At 33.5% G+C, this 18,208-nt stretch overlaps 1 pseudogene; it reads right to left on the reverse strand.

The window, feature by feature from the left end:
• Nucleotides 1–5,867: 5,867 nt before the first annotated feature.
• LOC142617795 (putative disease resistance protein RGA1) lies at nt 5,868–17,497 on the reverse strand (annotated as a pseudogene).
• Nucleotides 17,498–18,208: the final 711 nt, after the last annotated feature.

Below are 18,208 nucleotides of genomic sequence, written 5' to 3' on the forward strand. Positions count from 1 at the left end.
GAGAGAGACAGAAGGAAAAACGAAGAAGGAAGAGAAGCCGGAGAGAGTGAGAAAAAGAAAGAAAGAGAAAACATTTTTTAAATGAAAGAGAGAGAGAAATTTAATAAAATAATTTTTTTTTTTTACCTTTGAGCTACAGTGCACATCTATCTTTAGATGTGCACTGTAGCTGGAAGCAAAAAAAATTTTGCTATAGCTCCACTGCTGTAGCATCAGTTTTAGTGGTTGAGAAGCTAAAATATAGCAATATAGCAATATACAACCACTGTTGTGAGTGCTCTAAGCACATGGCGTCGTTTACAAGTCCCACATACTGAACACGCTTTGCATTCCGGCGTCGTTTGTTCATTTGTTTAGTAGTTGCCCTTTTAGGCTATTAAAAAACCCAACGCAAGCATATAGGGGTTCAGATATACAAGTTTGGAAATCTGAAAATTTCTTATCATTTCTTCTCTTCTCTTCCCCTTCTCCCATCATTCCACATTCCAGTGAGCATGGCCTACGGCGTTCACCTTTTTGTTTCACATATCAGAATGGTCTGCCTTTCTGGTAGATTAGTATGCATCCTAGATTATTGAGATAAGTATTCTTTATTGGATCAACCTGGCTTTAAAAAAACAGTACTAAATTGGGTGGGGTAGGGGTTCTATAGAAATTAATAATTGGTTTATTTATTTTTGGGGTTAAAGATGATTGGAATTTTTATGATCTTTGATTTTTCTTACTCCTGCAGGGTTCTCTGCAAGTTCTTTGCTCATGGGGCGTGTCTGAAAGGGGAGCATTGTGAGTTTTCACATGATTGGAAGGATCCTCCACATAACGTAACTCTTTTGATCTCAGCTTGATTTCATTATATCTGCCCATTAATTTTCATTTAGTAAGGTTCCCACATGTGGAAAACATTGCTTGCATCCTTTCAGACCTGAGGAAAGAGAGGAGCATTTGAAATCATGTGAGAAAAAGCAAAAGCACTTGGAGGCATTAAAACATAGTCAAGAAATAGAATGCAGTGCTTGCCCATTAACTTTTTTTCTTTTTGAAGTTACAGAAGAAACCTGCCTTGGATGGACCATAGGAGATTTAGTTATGTATTATTTATAATTTTGAAATTATATTTTACATTGATTGCTATTTTGTTTAGCACCTGGGATTTTAATGGTTTGCTACATGTTGTATCTATTTTGTTTAAACATGTGTCTACATATATGCAACCTAAACAGGGAGTAGGGTATTATTATGTATCTAAATGTAGCATTCTAATCATAAATTACTAATTAGTGTACACAAATAAACTTATAAGTTATAAGCTCATGTCCTTGTTTTGTAAATTTATTAATAGTGTGGAAAGAAAAAAAGAACGTGTTAAATTACTGATTGCCCCAAAAGCTTAAGCTTAAGCTATTGGGATATGGTAAATTTTATCACTCATGCATGGACTAAGAACCTGGGATCGATGTAAAAGGTGATCCTTTTTGGGCTGAAGGCGAAGCGACACTCTTGGTTGTTTCTAGTGCATTATATGCTGGTTTGGAGTTTGGACTACATCATTTTTGTTGAAGGCAACGCCCTAAATGTTATTGGATCCATTCAAAATCATCCATTCAAAATGTTATTGGATCCATTCATATTATTCAGCATATATATATATATACACACACACACACATACATACATACTAGCCATAGAAGAGTCTAAACCGTCTGCCAACTTTTATGCCATTAACAATTAACCATTCTCTAAATCAAATTGAAAATATACACACCATAACCATACTTTGCAAAATCACAAGCAACATAGGCTGTACAAACTAACATAGAAATTACACAAGTGTGCATGGTCAGAATAGAAATTCTATGAGTTACTTGCTATCAGTAAAATCTGCATTGATTAGATTATCACCATTTGGTTGTTTTTCCGTTTAATCTAAATGACCCAAGTGTAGTGCCAAAAGCAACCCAACACTGAGTTGGCTGGACTGGCTATAGATTGACTATTGCGGGAAAGGTTATTCGGATAGCACTCCTGCATAAGATTTATTTATAAAAATATTATGCCTTTAGAAAGATCTCACACACAAATATTATGAAGGAAAAAAAAATCCCTAAAGAAAAATAGCCAACCACAAATAAGAGAGAACACTAAAGATTTACGTGGTTCGGCCTTTGGCCTGCATCTACGGGCGACGACAAGAAAAAAGTTTCACTAACAAATATGGAGAGTACAAAGGTGGTGTAGAACCACTCTCACAAACCCAAACCCCATTACACCCAAATAACTCTATATCACAGAGTTCTCTCTCAACTCTTAATATGATTCAAGGCTAAACAATAGTTGTCGTTCATGCAAAGAGGTCAATCCGAAAAAAGCTAACAGACAACCCAATTCAAAGTCACATGATTCACATCAACATTGACTATCCCAGTTACATAATTACTTGATTCAGGACAACCATTGCATCATTAATGGCTTGGGTAGAGCCACCAGAATGGCATCCTTGACATCATTATTCACTTTAGCCTCTACATTCTCCTTGTCTAGCTAGGAACATTGTCTCCTAGCTCTTTTAATTGCTTCTAGTTTGGTACAAAACTGAGTCAGCTTGTTCTATTTGTCTATTGCATCCTTCTTTTCCTTGTCTTCCTTTTGCAAAATTTTAAGCTTCTTTAACAATACTATCCACTTGCAACATTTTTATTTTGTACATACAAACATGGGGTTTAGTAACATAATTAGGTTAGGTTTACTAGTACTAGTAAAAAATGTGAATGTTTCCATTTTAAAAAATAAAGATAAAAAACATAGATACTTGAAATGCTGAGATTTCAGAAGGAAATGAAAGATGTAGGTTCTTTGTAGAACATGGTAGCATCATTGAAGTTACAAAAATGAAGATATAAAAGCATTTTTTAGTTTATATACAAATTAGAACAAAAACAAAGGGGGAAAGCAGCAAATTCCACTAATGGTCTAAATTTTTCTTGACATATATATATATTAGTTATTTCTCAAATAGATTAAATAATTATAGTTAGCTAAGATAGTTTGGGTTTCAGGCTTATTAAAACTCATTCTAATAATATCTCTAGCCACAACGTCTTCAACCACCTGATTCTAATTCATGTCTTCTGTTAAGAACTAAAACTTGCTATATCTGGATTGAACAAATACCAAATTCTCTTCAAAACAAAAGTTTTTGCAAATACATACCTCATCACTTGGCATGGTGTGATGGTGCTAGCATCGGTTTTAGTGTCTAAGCTCATTCATAAACAGAGCATTGATTTTCAAAATCCCGGAGACAAAGACAATGGCTCAAAATTCAAGGATCATTTTAAGGTATATGGTAGTACAAATTGAAATTAAAAAAAAAAAAAAAAAGATAAACAAATTCAAAAAAATAAACTTGATAGTAGAAATTAAAAAAATAAATTACACTTTATATTTAATAAGTTTGGGTTCATTTGGATTGGGATTGGACTCTAGATTTCACCTTACTCCAAGAGTGACCAACACCATATCATTAGTTTACAAATTTTTTCTACAAAAGGGCATATATGTTATTGTGTAGTTTTAACCAATGGTTTTTTTTTTTAATGAAAAAATAGATTAGATCTTAGAAAAATAGTTTTCTTTTCTCTCATGGTTTTAGATTTCGCTTTAATGAATCTTTCTTCTCAAATGGTAGTAGCAAGCATTGGATAGGTTGTGAAAGATCATGCTTCTAAGCCGATTCTAACATGTAATGCCAAAGTCTACCATCCTGATAGGTCTTTTGAGTTGTTGAATGCATGGAAGACCAAAGGGATAATTTATGAACATTTTTTTTTGAAGTGACAGAAGAAACCTGCCTTGGATGAACCATAGGAGATTTAGTTATATCTTCATTATAATTTTGAAATTGTTTTTTACATTGATTGCTATTTTGTTTAGCACCTGGGATTTTAATAGTTTGCTACATTGTGTATCTATTTCGTTTAAAAATGTGTCCACATGTATGCAACCTAACAAGGACTAGATATTATTCTGTATCAAAATGTAGCATTGTAATCATCAATTACTAATTAGTGTACAAAAATATGCTTATAAGCTATAAGCTATATATAAAACATGGACATTTTTTTTATGATTCTCAAAAAAAAAAAAATGTCCATGTTTTATTTTATTTTTGAGAATACTAAATATTTTAACACACACACACACATGGGGAGATGGGAGAAAGTCTTAAAGAAATTAATAGTGGTGTATATTCAAAAGAACATTTTATAAATGTGGTGTATATCCAAAAGAACATATTTCATAAATGTTTTATAGTGTGTAGAAAGAAAAAAAAAAAAAAAAAAAAAGAACATGAATACATTACTACCTAGAAAAGAGAACATGAATACATCTCTTGACCATGAACACGACGTTGTTTATAGGTCCCACGTGCTGAACACGTGCATTACTAAATGTCACGGCGTTGTATATTCTTTAGTTGTTGTCCTTTTATGCCATATATACATATATGTTTTTGGTCCAAGTCCCATTAAGGACTGGACTAGACCGAACAATAACTAACTATATTTAAATTTTAATATTTTATATTTAAAAATAATAACAAAAACCAAAAACTCTCTCATCTCCCATGATCTCACTCTCATTCTCTGTCTCACTTGTTTTTGTGGTGTTGTTATACATGAAAGACTAGGGGCTAGCTATGCTTAGGTAGCTGCTTCCTCCATGACTCTCTCCTCGCTTAATTGCTGAAAAATGTTAAGAGTTTCAATTGAACAATTACATGTAAAAGATAATAAAAACATTAATCTTTCGTACTTGTATAAAATTCTAGACATGAAAATAATATGAACGTAGATAATTTAAAGTATTAACTAATATATAATTTTTGGCAAAAAAAAAAAATTCTTTAAGGTCTTGAAATATAATCTATATTTTATTCCTTTCGATTAAAATATAAGAGGTTTTATTCCAGTTCTTGAAAATTTATAATGCCCATCTATCTATTTTTGTTATATTTTTTGTTTATGTGTAACACAATGCATATTTTAGGGATCAAAATAGAATCAAGACTATTTTAGGAATGAATGAAAGTTTATCTTTGAAATATGCTTTCAATTTTTTTTTCGTCCTTTAATAAATAAATAAAAAAAGATTGGAGGAAAATACCAATTGAAGAACATTTGAATTGTTTATGGAAGAATGAGAATGAAGATAAAACTTTAACCCATAATGAATTATCTCCAACGTTCTTTCTATTCTAATGCTTGAGATATAGCATAAACAACAATAGAGACTTGCAGATGACAACCCCCCTGTACCATTGGTTTCACAAGCTTCTCCTTACATAGAAATCTTGAGCTCATAAAAATTGAGAAGGTGACAAGTGCATAGGCAATATTGGCAAAAGACTTTGAAATTTGCCTTGCTTGTGCCATAGAAGAGACTAAACCTCCTGCCTATGCCATTAAAAACTACCCATTCTCAAAATCACATTTGAAAATATACACATCGTACTTTCCAAAATCACAAATCAACATAGCCGGTACAAACTAACATAAAAATTAAAAAAATTTGCAAGTATACATGGTCAGAATTGAAGTTCTAAGAGTTGCTCACTATTTATGAAATTTGCATTGATCATATCATTGCCATTAGCTTTTTTCCAATTGATCCCGAGTGTAATAGCAAAGCAACCCAACACCAAGTTGGCTGGGTTGACTATAGATTGACTGTTGCAAGAAAGAGTATTCAGATGGCACTCCTGGATAAGTTTTATTTATAAAAATATTATGGCTTTAGAAAGATCTAACAAATAATTATTATGAGATAAAAAAAAAAAAAAGAATGAAAGAGAAATAGACAACCACACACGAGAGAACACCAAAAATTTACGTGGTTCGGCCTTTGGCCTACATCCACGGGCGGTGACAAGGAGAGAGTTTCACTAACAAATATGGAGAGTACAAAGATAGTGTAGATCCACTCTCACAAACCCAAACCCCAATACACCCAAATAACTCTATATCAAAGAGTTCTCTCTCAACTCTAACATAATTCAAGGCTAAACAATAGTTGCCGTCCATGCAAAGAAGTCAATCAAAAAAAAGCTAATAGACAATCCCATTCAAATTCATATCAACATTGACTACCACAGTTACATAATTTCTTGATTCAGGACAGCCATTGCTTCTTTAATGGCTTGGGTAGATCCACCAGAGATGGCATCCTTGATCTTATTCACTTTAGCCTCTACATTCTCCTTGTCTAGCTAGGAACATTGTCTCCTAGCTCTTTTAGTTGCTTCTAGTATGGTACAAAACTGAGTTAGCTTGGTTCTTTGTGTCTATGACATCCCTCTTTTCCTTGTCTTCGTTTTGCAAAATTTTCGACTTCGTTAACCATCCTATCCACCTGCAAAATTTTTATTTTGTACATACAAACATGGGGTTTAGTAACATAATTAGGTTACTAATATAAAATGTGAACGTTTCCATTTATTTTTATTTATTTATTAATCGAAAAACATAGATGCTAGAAATGCTGAGATTTCAGAAAGAAAAGAAAGATACAGGTTCTTTGTAGAACATGGTAGCATCATTGAAATGGGTAATTTAAATAAATAAATAAATAAAGCTCCTTGTGCCACAACATAAATTATAAGAAAAAAAAAATTGAAGTTACAAAAATGAGGAAATTAAAGCATTTTTTAGTCTATAACAAATTAGAACATAAACAAGGGTGGGCGGGGGGTGGGGTGGGGTTTATTTGATAAATAACTATATATAGTTATATATAGTTATTTATCAAATAGACAAATTAGTTATAGTTAGCTAAGATAGTTTGGGTTTCAGGCTTATTCAAACTCATTCTAATAATATCTCTAGCCACAACATTTTCAACCACCAGATTCTAATTCATGCCTTCTGTGAAGAACTAAATCTTGCTATATCTAGTTTGAATAAAAGCCAAATTCTCTTCAAAACAACAGTTTTTGCAAATACATACCTCATCTCTTTGTGTGATGGTGCTAGCACCGGTTTTGGTGTCTAAGCAAAAGCTTCCAAGGGATTTGTTGTCCCTCACGAACACTCTCTCACCCTTTTTTCAGAGAGATAAATACCTCTCTCTCACCCTAATAGACATTAATCTTTTCACTGGTCTGTCCATCTAATGCGGTGGAGAACAACTCTGATTTGGAAGTTGGTGAAGTTGTGTTCCTTGGGATATTTTTTGTCATTACGCAACCCAAAGTTTCAAGTCTTTCTACGGTGAGACATCCAAGAGCACAATGTCAATAACTTCTCCAGCTAAAAAACACCAGTCTAGAAATAAAAGAGACAAAAATAAGTATTGATGCCTCAACAGTTAGTGCAAGTTCCAATAAGTATTAAAATAGACAATATTAGAAATCGAGAGCTCTACTTGTTTTTTTATGTGAAGAAAAATAGAATGATCCCAAAACAAGAAAATCACCTTAGCTGTTGACTTGTTGCACTTGTTCATGTGGTTCTGAATATGCCTTGATATATACACATTCTTTCATTCTGCGTTTCCAATTCAATCTACATCCAATTCAAAAGTGATTAGAGTAAAAAACATTACAATTTGAGTTACTAAAAGGATTAGGATTGTTAATTAACATTTTTTTAGTATATGTATATATGAAAACATTATGATTTGAGCAGAGTAAGGCCAACCCTCCCCTTTTTGTTGTTGACTTTGGAATATTTATTAGACTTTTTTGTTTGATTTGGAAGCAAATTGATTAACTCAAGCACCATAGTATTGATAAGCACAAATTAGAAATCCCAATGCGAGTAGAATTACCTCATCAATATCTTTGAAGTAAAGCTTTGTATCTCTTAAGGAAGTTTCAACTGGTGCTCAAAGCCAATGAGAAAGTTGATTGCAGTTGTAGTCCAGTGAACTTCAGCAGGCAAGTAGACTACCAGATGACATAAAAAGTGAGTTCAAAATCAAAAGAAAGAAAACTGAAGTGATGGAGATAAAACAAATACAGTGATATTACAAAAAAAGAACTATGCATTTGATGTGAGAATTCAATTGGTTAACTCTATATTTTCATTTTATTGATCCTATCTTTGTATCCAAATAGCGTGCTTAAAGTAAAATCCATCACAGCACTTCTGCATGTCCAAACTAAGTTATTTGTACAATGAACAAAAATCAGACATAATATAAGAACCCAAAAACCACACTAGATATTGTTGTTCGTTGATGAAAATAGGTAGTAATAATAAAGTGTTAAAGCTAACAAAATAACAAATACCTGAACATAAAACAGCTTCCTAGAGAGTAGTTGTTAATAATGATCATTCACCAGAATGTTATTGATATTACTCTGTTTATTCAAAATCAAGAACATAAACAAAGAAGTGTCATTTTGTAGTTTATATAAAGGCAGAAATCATTGGAATGAACAAACAAATGTGAATCATATCTAGAATGAAATTTGTATGCAAAGGGAAAAAAGAATGAAACACAAAACAAGATAATCACCTAAGCCATGGACTCGTTGTACTTGTTCCTAAGGTTCTGAACCAATTCAAATTCACATCAACATTGACTACCACAGTTACATAATTTCTTGATTCATGACAGCCATTGCATCTTTAATGGCTTGGGTAGAACCACCAATGATGGCATCCATGACTTCATTCACTTTAGCCTCTACATTCTCCTTGTCTAGCTAGGAACATTGTCTCCCAGCTCTTTTAGTTGCTTCCAATTTGGTACAAAACTGAGTCAGCTTGATTCTTTGTGTCTATGGCATCCCTCTTTTCCTTGGTCTTCCTTTTGCATAATTTTCAGCTTCTTTAACCTTCCTATTCACCTACAACATTTTTAATTTGTACATAGAAACATGAGGTATAGTAATATAATTAGGTTAGGTTTACAGGTACTAATAAAAAAGTGAACGTTTCCATTTTTTTTGTTTTTTTAAAATCAAAAAACATATATGCTTGAAATGCTGAGTTTTCAGAAAGAAAAGAAAGATGTAGGTTCTTTGTAGAACATGGTAACATCATTGAAAGAGGTAATAAATATAAAAACAAGAAGCTCCTTGTGCTACAATATAAATTATAAGGAAAAAAAATTGAAGTTAAAAAAACAAAGAAATAAAAGCATTTTTCAGTCTACACACTAATTAGAACATAAACAGGAGGGGGGGGGGGGGGCAGGGGGGATTCGCAGCCACTGCCAATGGTTATGGTTCTAGAATTATAATATAAGAAAGCATCATATTCCACTAGTGGTCTAACTTTTTCTTGATATATGATTAGTTATTTCTCAAATAGATAAATAGATTATAGTTAGCTAAGATACTTGGGTCTTAGGCTTATTCAAAATCATTCTAATAATATCTCAAGCCACAACGTACTCAACCACCAGATTCTAATTTATGCCTTCTGTTAAGAACTAAAACTTGCTATATCTAGTTTGAGCAAAATCCAAATTCTCTTCAAAAGTTTTTGCAGATACATCCCCCATCACTTGACATGGTGCTAGCACTAGTTGTCCCTCACAAACTCTCTCTCACCCTTTTTTCAGAGAGATAAATGCCTCTCTCTCACCTTGATAGACATTAATCTCTTCACTGGTCTGTCCATCTGCTGCGGTGGAGAACACCTCTGATTTGGAAGTTGGTGAAGTTGACACCACCCAAAGTTTCAAGTCCTTCTATGGTGAGACATCCAAGAGAACAATGTCATTTAACTTCTGCAGCAATAAAACACCAGCCTGGAAATAAAAGTAACAAAAAAAATAGTAAGTTGAATTACATAATAACAAGAAAAGGACAAACTTGAACTACAACCCCAAGAACAAAAACTTCATCCATATTTGTCAGCTCCTAAACAGCTGGGATACAAGTTGAATTACATCCATATCTTTGAAGGAAAGCTTTGCATCTCTCATGGAAGTTTCAACTGGTGCTGAAAGCTTATGAGTTGTAATCCAGTGAACTTAAGCAGGCAATTAGACTACCAAATGAGAGAAAATGAGAGTTCAAAATCAAAAGAAAGAAAACTGAAGTAATGGAGATAAAAAAAAAAAAATACAGTCATATTACATATGACTACTAAAAAGGCATACCTGTCTAACAAATCTGAACACAATTCTTCAAATTTGACACTAGTCAGTGTGGTGTCAATGTGTTTTGGGCCATCTGAATGGCGATAATGAAAGGTAAATTGGAAAAGCAAATGTTTTTTCTCTGTGATTATGGCAAAGAGAGAGAGATCAACTTAAAGAAAGAAGGCATAGAAACAGCCACATACCTAATATTATTGGTCTAAGTAAGAGATGACAGCTCCATCTTTGCTTTCTCGGCAGTCTCTATGAGACGTTGTAGAGCTTGCCTGTCATTCAGAAGATCTATGCCTTCATCTTTCTTAAAGTTTATTCTCTATTTAAAATTATAGAATGTAAGGGTGTAATTTAGTAACATATAACAATAAATCAGAAAACAAAGAATATAAGGTAATGATCTACTAATATCTCTTGTTTCAAACTTGTTGAAATCATCACCTCCTAGATGAGTATCAGCCAAGGTAGAACGTACCTCAAATACTTCATCTCCAGCCTCAAGAACTGCTTAGGAAAAACATAACAGCAGTATATAAGGTTCATTACCTATTCTTTATATATTTACATGTCACAACTTGAGATTCTTCAAATTTGATTATGATCAAACATAATATTTGATTATAAACAAGTTTAATTGGTACCTTAGCTGCATCAGCTTCTCAAATCCAGAAACTATGCAAGCAATACATCCCATCATCAGAGTTCCAAAGAAATTTCTTCAGATTATCTGATTCTTCTTGATAATTGGCATATTCTAGATGTTTAATCCCTATAAAATATTTCTCAAGATAGTTCTTATAATTAAGTTCATATGGATGCTTTAAAGTACAGTTATGTACATAGGTAAAAGGGTTCCAATTTGAAAAGCATTAAAAAAAAAAAAATTCATAACAAGCTTGTTTTGTTATTGAAACAATTACACTAAGATAAATGTTTGCAATCAACTTAGGTTTCACAGAGGGTGGCTGAAAATTCTAAGAACCAGTCACCCTGAAATTGAACTTTAACTGAAGATAGGCAGTAATCTTGTTGCTAACACCAAGGTACAGTCTTCATCTGCTTCAACCTATCAAAAATAAGTTTGAGAATTAACTTAAGGAAAAGGAAAAGATAGGAAAATAATACTATTTCTACTATCTTGCAATCAAATTTCCAAAAATTCAAAACAAGTGAACCATGTAACCTAATCTATGTAATAAGATATATTAAGATAGGAGTAAGATATGCACCTATTTATCTTGCATTTGCTGTAAATTCACTAAAAACTTTCTGTTTCCAAATTCAAAGTTCCTGCATACAGAATTCAATAACTAATAAATTTACTAAACCTGAAACAAAAAGGAAGAATGAAGAGGGCCAGTATTTGGCAATATTGGTGTTATGAAGCATCTACCTAAGTGAAAAACAATTTTTTTTCCCTTCCCAGTTCCCAAATAACAATTTACTGAGATAAAACTAAATAAAAATTTATAGTTGCATTGTAGAGAACATGATTTTTATTACTCATTTTATAATTCATATGGTTATAGAGTGAAGTGAGTTACAGAAACTAAAGCTACAAACTGAGAATCGTGGCCTACTTGTTTTAATTAAGAAATAAATATAGTGAGTTGAAATAATTACATGTTTAGGTTGAAAATTTTCAATAGCTTCATTAAAAAGTTGTCAAATATCCAAGGAATCAGCTGCAAGAATAATGAAGCCATTCTTGAAAAGGAACAACTCTTCTGTTTACACCTAGTTGTGATCTTTATCCATGCCAAACTACCTGAAATAAGTTTTAGAACATAAGAAAATAAGCATATAAATGAAAGGAAAAAAGAAGAAGATTTTCCAACAATTTTTTCATTAGAGGATTACATAATTGTAGTATTGACTCACTTTGGAGATCAGAAACTCTGGTCTGTTTTTATATTCCATACACTGCACAAAAATTATACTTCTAATTGAAGGAAAACATGAGGAATTTGGATAATTTATAAACAAAGAAAACTTAATTTAAAGGAGATGAATGGACCTGTAGTAATATTGGACTAGAACATCCTTCTAAAATACATTCAATTAAGGATTCAAGCAGTCTTGGACCATTTCCCACCAATTTCTGCCAGGAATCATTCCAAAAAAGTGAGGAAAAAAACATAAAACAAAGTTTCTAATATTATGTTTCATGTCAGTTTGGTTTACAAAAAAAAGGACTACGCATTTGATGTGAGAATTCAATTGATTTTTTTTCTCCTCTTTCAAACGACAAACTATGTTATGTATAACTCTATATTTTTATTTTATTGATCCTAACTTTTTATCCAAATATTGTGCATAAAGTAAAATCTATCACAGCACTTCTGCATGTCTAAACTCAAAATCAGAAGCCATACTTTAAACCAAACTAAGTTATCATTGTACAGTGAACAAAAACCAGCAATTATGTAAGAATCCAAAAAACCATATCTGGATATTTTGTTTGTTGATATAAATAGGAAGTAATAATAAAGAGTTGAAGCAAACAAAATAATAAATACCTGAATATAAAACCGCTTCCTAGATGGTGGCTGTCAAATAATGATCTCTCACCAAATGTTATCAAAATATCAACAAGTACCAGACTTCAATCTATTTAGTTGATTTTTTCGAAGATCCGGAAGCAAAGCACCATTTCAGGCAGGAGACAGGAAAAGAAACGGCTTCGAAGAAAGAAATTGGGGTTCCCAATGCTTCCCCAGACCATCAAACAACAAGAGAGTGTAGCTTTTTTGAAGAAGTTAAGGGCTTGAAATTGAGTACTACCTTCCCAAGTGTACTTCGCCTAAAGAATGCAACAGAAAAGTGTCATTTTATAATTTATATAAAGATAGAAATCAATAAAACGAACAAAAAAATGTGGATTTATACGTCTTCCCTCTTGGGTCCCCTCTTAATATAAGAATCATATCTAGAATGAACATTTTACTTGAGGGAAAAAAGAATGAACCCAAAACAAGATAATCACCTTAGCTGTTGACTTGTTGCACTTTTTCATATGGTTTTGAATATGCCCAGATACATGCACCTCCTTTCATTCTGATTCATTCTACGTCTAATTTCAAAAGTGAGAAGAGTCAAAAACATTACAAATTTTTTATAAGTAAAAAAAATAAAATTGAGCAGTGTAAGGCCGACCCTCCCCTGTTCATTTGTTCCAATTGTTAAGACATTTTTTGATTGATTTGAAAGCAAATTGATTAACGCAAGCACCATTGTTTTGATAAACACAAATTGGAAATCCCAATGCTATTCCAAAAAATTCAATAATCATTAGATTATAAATGAATCTAACTGAATACCTTCGCAGCATCAACTTCCCAAATCTTGAAACTATCCAAGTGATTTATCCCATGACCATATTGCCCCAGAAACTTATTCATAATCTTCAGATAATTATCTCCATGAAGTTGTTAACAGAACACAAAGCATGTATTTTAAAAAAATATTAACAATAACCCTTTAAAGTATAAGTCTGAAGCAATATTCAACAGTTCGGTTGTCGAAATTCTCTGATGTTTTATTACCAAAAAACCTAAACAAAATAACAATTCAATTATACCAGGGCTGAATATATATATATATATATATATATATATATATATATATAATATTATTTCTATAAAGAATAGAATTCGAAAAAGTAACTGATTTTAATTAATTATATGGAAATCAACGAAATACAAATAATATAATTGTAAAAAGCTCAGTTTCTTTTGAAAGCATAGAATGCGTACCAAGTGAAAGAGGGGAGGGGCTATTACAGAAGACGAAGTAGAGCCGTTTGCTGCTGTGGTCTCAACACCATCTGATTTCCAAATTAGGGAAATCCTTTTCAATTTTATTTTTGTATTTTTCAGCTAACTGAGGACACTTCACAATTTCCAGTTCTCGTAAAGACTTGAGACAACCATCATCAGGCAGTGTTGTGAGATTGGGACAATTCCAAATGAAAAGCTTTTCAAGTGAGATTGGATTCCTAATTGATTCGGGGAAAGTAATCAAATTGGGAAGGTCTACAATCCACAGCCACCGTGAAGAAGTGAGACAACTAATCTCAAGAAGTGATGTCAGATTAGGCTCGCATCTTAAAATCGCAAGATATTCAAGTGAGGTGAGCTCCGGCAAAGTCATTAAATTGGGACAGCTTGAAATGGTGAGATGTTTTAGGGTGGAAATACATTAAAGACCCACAGGGAGAGACTTCAGTTTCGGAATGCCTTCGAAACGTAATTCGCGGAGGCAAATGAGGCATCGCCATTCCATGCCATCATCATGCATGTCTCTTAATGGATCGAACTCCTCGCAATAGCCAATTGATAGCTCACAGAGGGAGGTGAGATTACGCATCGCTCCAGACATAGATGTTAGTCTAGGGCAATTCCAAATCTGTAGTTCCTTGAGAGAATATAGTGCCCACTCAGCCGGAAGAAACTCTATATCTTCTATAGAACCCAAAGTCATTTTATTTAATTTGGAGAGAGGAGAAGAGGAGGATAATGAAGAGGAGGAAGAGGGAACTAAAAAACTCATTGACATTGTCTCTTGCAAAGGCTTCGAACTGACATTGTCTAAATATAGAGATTCTTCGAGATTGGGAAACAGGGGCATGGAAGTCATTTTAGGGCAATTTCTAATCCGCAAATTAGAAAGAAGAGGAAATAAAGGCAGTGAGTTATAAGACTGATCTTGTGGATGATCTGGTGTTGACGCAGATGTTGTTGCAACTAAATCCCTCCCTGTTCTCCCCCACCATCCCTTCAAATTAGGACATTCCCATATTGCGAGTGACTTTAGAGATGGGAAGAATGGTGTTGATAATGCTGTGGATGAAGCAGACACCTCTTTACTCATATCATTATCGGATATGTACTCCAAATCATTCATCGTATCAAGCCTTAGAGATTTTAAAAAGAGGAGATGAGACAATGGTGGCAGATATCGACATCTCTCACAATTCTTTATCTTTAAATCAACAAGATTTGTGAGAGAAGAGACCCAACTTGAAAATTTCACACCCTTGTACTGATGTACTTCCAAATATTTGAGATTTTCGTGTGGTTGGAGGTCTTCTAATAACTTCACATCTTCATTATTATCTACTTGATCTTGATGATTCCATTTTAATATCAATTTTTCAAGATGTTGCTTCTCCCTTAAATTCACAACAATAGATTCTGAGTTAGATTCTTCCAAGCGTTCCAAATGTGTGATCTCTAATGTTCCTCGCAGGTTGTTTAGGTCCTTCAATTCACCTAATCCACCAGTGTGGGAGGAGCTGCTCACAATGAATAATGGTAATGATTGAAGTGAAGTCATTTGCCCTAATCCACAAGGCATATGACTCAAATTATCACAACCATCATTATAAAGATGTTTGAGGCTAACCAATTCTCTAAACTTTTTGGGTAATTCTTTAAGACCTTTACAACCATAAAGTTTTAGTACTTGCAAATTCAACAATGTAGTAATTGAGTCAGGGAGAGTTTTAATATTCTCATTAAAAGAAACATCAAGATACTTTAGATGTATTAACTTCCCTATAGAATTTGGTATTGATGTAATCTCCAATGCATGTAAATCTAATGCACGCAAGCTCTTGAAACTCAAAATAATTGTATTCAACATTGACTCCTCCAAGGCACCAGAGAAAACCTCATTATATGTTAGAAGAAATGTACGTGGCTTGACTGCTTTAACCAACAAGCTTAAAGTTTCCGTAAAAGATGGGTTAATTTCAAATGGACATGATACATGACGATTTTTTTCATTAATATCTTTGCCATCAAAACTAACAAGCTTGCACCCCTCGCCTATGATAGATTCTGCAAGATCATGAATTAAATCATGCATCTTGTATCTTAAGCCTTCATAATTCTCTACTTCTTCAAAGAAGGACCTCCAAAGTAAATCCTTGAAATACTCATCACCAACATCCTCTAATTGTTGGTTTTTGTTTGATGATTGGACAAACCCTTGTGCTATCCATAGTTGTATCACTGTTTCCTTATCCATCTCATAATCTTTTGGAAACAAAGAGCAATAAGTGAAACAACTCTTCAAATGTGATGGGAGATGATCATAGCTCAACTTTAAAATTGGTAAAATTTCACCCCCTTGAGTTACATTTGCTTCTATATTACTCTTCACGAATGACCATTCAGACTCTTTTTCCTTGAAGTATAACATATTTCCTATGGACTTTATAGCAAGCGGTACCCCTCGACACATGTTTACAATCTCCCCTCCAATTGTCACTAGTTTAGGATTGCTGGTCTCTTGCCCTTTTCTAAATGCCACTTGCCTAAATAAATCCCAAGACTGTTTTTTGGACAGACCTTCAAGAAAATATGGTGAAACTGTCTGTGTAATCTCTGCAACCAATCTATTACGAGTAGTTATTATAATCTTACTGCCTTTGGAACCACCCATTAAAAGACTTTTCAACTTAAGCCATTTTTCACGATCTTCATTCCATATATCATCTAATACAAGTAAGTATTTCTTTCCATCAATTTTTTCACGAAGTTGACTTTGCAACTGATCTATTACAAGGTTTCCAGATGAATTACCAGAAGTAGATGCTATTATCTTCTCAATAATTAATTTTAACTCAAAGACATCAGAGATGCACGCCCACATTTTTAACTGAAAACATTTTTGAACTTCCTCATCATTGTACACATATTGAGCGAGTGTAGTTTTCCCTAACCCCCCGATCCCCACAATTGGAATGACTGAAACATTCTCTTCTACATTAGAATCAAATAATTGGTCTATGATCGCCTTTTTGTCCTCTTCCCTCCCAATAACTTCTTCTTCACGTACAAATGAGTGAGTTGGTTCCCTCTTCCTACTCACAACATTTGTCTCTGCATGGTATTCTTCCAAGCGAAAGTTTTTCCTATCTTCTGCTATCGCATTTAGTTTTTGCCTCATTGCCTTTATTTTACTACTCATCTTACCACGAAAAGCTAGTTGGTTTGACTTTGAAAAGAAAGTACGTACCTCTTTTGTGGCTTTATTCCCACTCCCCGCTCTTCGCCGCATAGCTTCAGTGGAAAACTCACTCAACAAGTCATCAGCATCATAAACTGCATCGTTGAGCTTTTGGAGCCAGTCCTTGACTTGATGGTCATGACTCTGTTTCTCCGCTGCATCCAGAAGTACAGCTTGAATTGTGGACACAGTGTTCTTGATTTTTTCAAGCTCACCTTTGACACCCCACAGCGATCCAATCTCTTGGAAAGTCTGAGAGCCCAGATTTTCAATCATTTTCTGTGCAAGACCAAAGAGGATTGCTTCGGCCATTTCTTGGTTGTAGCTGAAAGGAACGCTTAAAGAGAGCGAGGTATGCTAGCTAAAGGGTAGGTTAGAAGTGAATTGTGAGTAAAAGTAATACTGTAGTGAAGGGTGACCGAGTTTTAATGTGGGCAAACATCATCGATTTCATTATTTTTATTTTTCATTTTCTTGGTACAATAATGCAAAGAAAAAGCAACCAATAGTCTCAAGAGCACATGTGTCACAATGTGACTGTTGGGCCTCGGGCCCCTTTTGCATCGAAAGAAAATAAGCGGGACCACCAAGCTGTAAATATAATGTGCCAGTCATACCGTCTTCTAATGGAGGAGAATCTCATTTATCAAAATAATATAATAACAATAATCGAGACCATGTCCAAAAAAACACCTTATAGAATTGGGCCCCTTCTGCAAAAAAGAAAAGAAAAGGTGAAGTGTGAGACATTTTCACATTCTAATGGAAGAGAGAGACCATGTCCAAAAGTTGGGCCCCTGATCAAAAACCGAACTAAACTCATGGTACTGTAATTTTAGACCGATAACCAGTTTTTGTCTTCTTCTTTTTTGTCTTTTTTTTTTGGTTGAAAAAAGAGGTTATATCTTAGAAAAAATATTCTTTTCTCTAATGGCTTTAAATTTTGCTTTAATGAAACTATCTTCTCAAGTTGTGTTGGACATTAGATAGGTTGTGCACTTGTGCAATATCATGTAATGCGGAAGTCTACTGTCCCGATCAATAATATATAAATTTTGCAATCATCAAGTTTTTTATTTATTTT

Source organism: Castanea sativa, chromosome 11 (assembly GCF_040712315.1).
Source record: "Castanea sativa cultivar Marrone di Chiusa Pesio chromosome 11, ASM4071231v1".
NCBI classification, from domain to species: domain Eukaryota; kingdom Viridiplantae; phylum Streptophyta; class Magnoliopsida; order Fagales; family Fagaceae; genus Castanea; species Castanea sativa.